Here is a 2,500-nt window from a genome sequence, read left to right on the forward strand (position 1 = left end):
CTCACACACACACAATGTGTGTTAAAGAATTAGACACGTTTTTGTTCGATGATGCTTCAGGTCCAGGTCTGTAAAGGACCTGAGGAGGTCTGGAGGTTTTGGAGGGACTGTTGTCTCTGGTCTGGTGGAGGCTTCAGGTCTGGATCTTCTGCTGATGTGAGCAGATGTTTTTCTTCACAAATCATCTTGTTTTTTCCAACATTTTGCTTGTTTTCTTCCTTCTGCTGCTTCCTGTCACGGCCTGGTGTTTACATGTTAGAAAGCAAACTGCAGCTGTTCAACATCTGTCTGCTTTCATTACTGACACTGAACAAAAAGAAACAAGCTGCGCCACTTGTTGACGTTTCTGAGTCTCATTCATGAAGAGTTGATGAATGAAGCGGCACATCCGGCCCACAGCCTCAGCCAAGGCCAAACAGGTGATAAAAACTGCTTTGTCCTAAAAAAATAATAAAATAAAATAAATGAAAGCCATGCAGAGAGGGAGCTGCTTTCTGATTGGCTCCTGTTTCTCCCTAAAGAAACACACATTGTTCGGCTGGTTTCTGCTTAAATTTAAGTTCCACAGCAGCAGAAACACAGAAAATCATTACCAGGAGCTGCGAGGAGACTTTAGGAGAAGAGCTCGGCTGTGAGTGAAATTATTAAAGAATCCAGTTCTGCTGCTGGCAGCTCTGAGCTGCAGAGGAGGAGGAGGAGGAGAGGACCTCCTTCTGATGATGCAAAAAGCTGCAAGATTAAAAAAAATCAGGTTTCTTTGTCAGGATTTCCCCTCAACAAGATGTCATCAGACAGTTCATCACTGWCGAGAACAATCCAGATGTTTTCTGCATCGCTGCAGCAACTTATTGAAAGAAAACACATGAATCTGACGTCTTTAAACGTGGACCGGATCACAGGGATGGATTTGGGAACAGATTAACCGAAGCTAAAAGTACAGAAAAAAAAAAACCCAAATAAAGTCAGAGCCTGCGTCCTCCTGGGAGCTGAAATATGTTTGTCATTTTGCTGCAGCATCACCGTCTGTCACCTTTTACATTTTAATGTTGGAGATAAAACACTAAAACCGTGACAAAAACACCAACAGTTAGATTTTCATGACTTTTCTTCAGACACAACTAGAAAGAGCTGTTTAAATAAAGTCATTAGTAATTAAAAACCTTAAATAAATGAATAAAAATCTGCATCAACTGAACAAATTTCTGCTCAGCTGTGTGGGAGTTGGTTTTCTGTCTCCTGGGATTCTGCGTTTATATGATAATTTTTTTTATACCTGCTTCTTTATTTTGGGCTTCAAAGCATCGTCTCGTCACACTCCTGATGGTGAAAATCCCACAGGAAGTGTGGGAAAAATTAAACTTAATGGGAGCAAGAAACCAGGCCAGTTTTTCTCCTTTATTCTGCGTCCTTCTCTGTCGCTGATTCAATAAAGAAGCGAGTCAGAGGATGAGTTTTAAACGGGGCTAAGTATAGAGCTGCAGACCTGAGTGATTTGCGGTGATGTTGGGAGGGGATGAATAATTCCTGAGCTGGATTAAGACATGAGATGATGAAGCTTGAAGCAGAGATACCTCTTTAACGTCTGAAGGAAGATAAAGCGTCTTGTTTCTACCGAAGCGTCTCGTCTCTGTCAGTGTTTCTTTCGGCTGTTCTGCAGCGTTGCTCCTGATTGATCCGTCCTTTTGTTCCTGAGAGAAATAACTCTTCCACTGAGGGGATTCATCTTGGTTAACACAAACACTCCGTTTCCTCCTGTTTCTCCACAAAGTAACCAGCGACAGAAACGTTTGGTTTTGTTGTTTGAACTGAAGGATTTCTAAATGTTCCACTCAGAGCAGAACATGAGGACCTATGAGACTCAGAGCAGAACATGAGGACCTATGAGACTCAGAGCAGAACATGAAGACCTATGAGACTCAGAGCAGAACATGAGGACCTATGAGACTCAGAGCAGAACATGAAGACCTATGAGACTCAGAGCAGAAAAAAACACATCCAGATGGAAGTTCTGCTAGAAATTCAGCTGCTCCTCCACATCCAGAGGAACCAGCTGAGACAGTCCAGGCTTGTCCAAGTGGAAGGAGACCCAGGACACCCTGAAGAGACCATGTCTCTCAGCTTGTCTGGGCACACCATGGAGTCCTTTCAGAAGAACTGGAAGGGGGACTTCGCTGATCCAGCTGCTTTCTCCGAGACCTGACTTGAATCAAGCAGAAGATGATGGATGAATGGATAGATGGATGGAAGGATGGATAGTTAGTTTGATAAATAGATTGATGGTTAGTTGGTTTGATGAGTAGATTGATGGTTGGTTGGTTGGTCAAACAGTTGGACAGACGATGGATGAATGGATGATGGAAGTATGGATGGATGAAGAATAGTTGTATGTGTGAAGCATGGATAATGTAGATGGATGGATGGATGGATGGATGGATGGATGGATGGATGGATGGATGGATGGATGGATGGATGGATGATGGTAAACAGACTGAACTTATAT

General features: G+C 42.9%; 1 protein-coding gene across 1 annotated transcript in view; it reads left to right on the forward strand.

Moving 5' to 3' along the window:
• The window catches only part of LOC106524204 (pituitary adenylate cyclase-activating polypeptide type I receptor), a gene marked incomplete in the record, with an annotated part of 24,933 nt that overhangs the window by 2,208 nt on the left and 20,225 nt on the right, over nt 1–2,500 (forward strand).

This window comes from Austrofundulus limnaeus, unplaced genomic scaffold (assembly GCF_001266775.1).
Source record: "Austrofundulus limnaeus strain Quisiro unplaced genomic scaffold, Austrofundulus_limnaeus-1.0 Scaffold179, whole genome shotgun sequence".
NCBI classification, from domain to species: domain Eukaryota; kingdom Metazoa; phylum Chordata; class Actinopteri; order Cyprinodontiformes; family Rivulidae; genus Austrofundulus; species Austrofundulus limnaeus.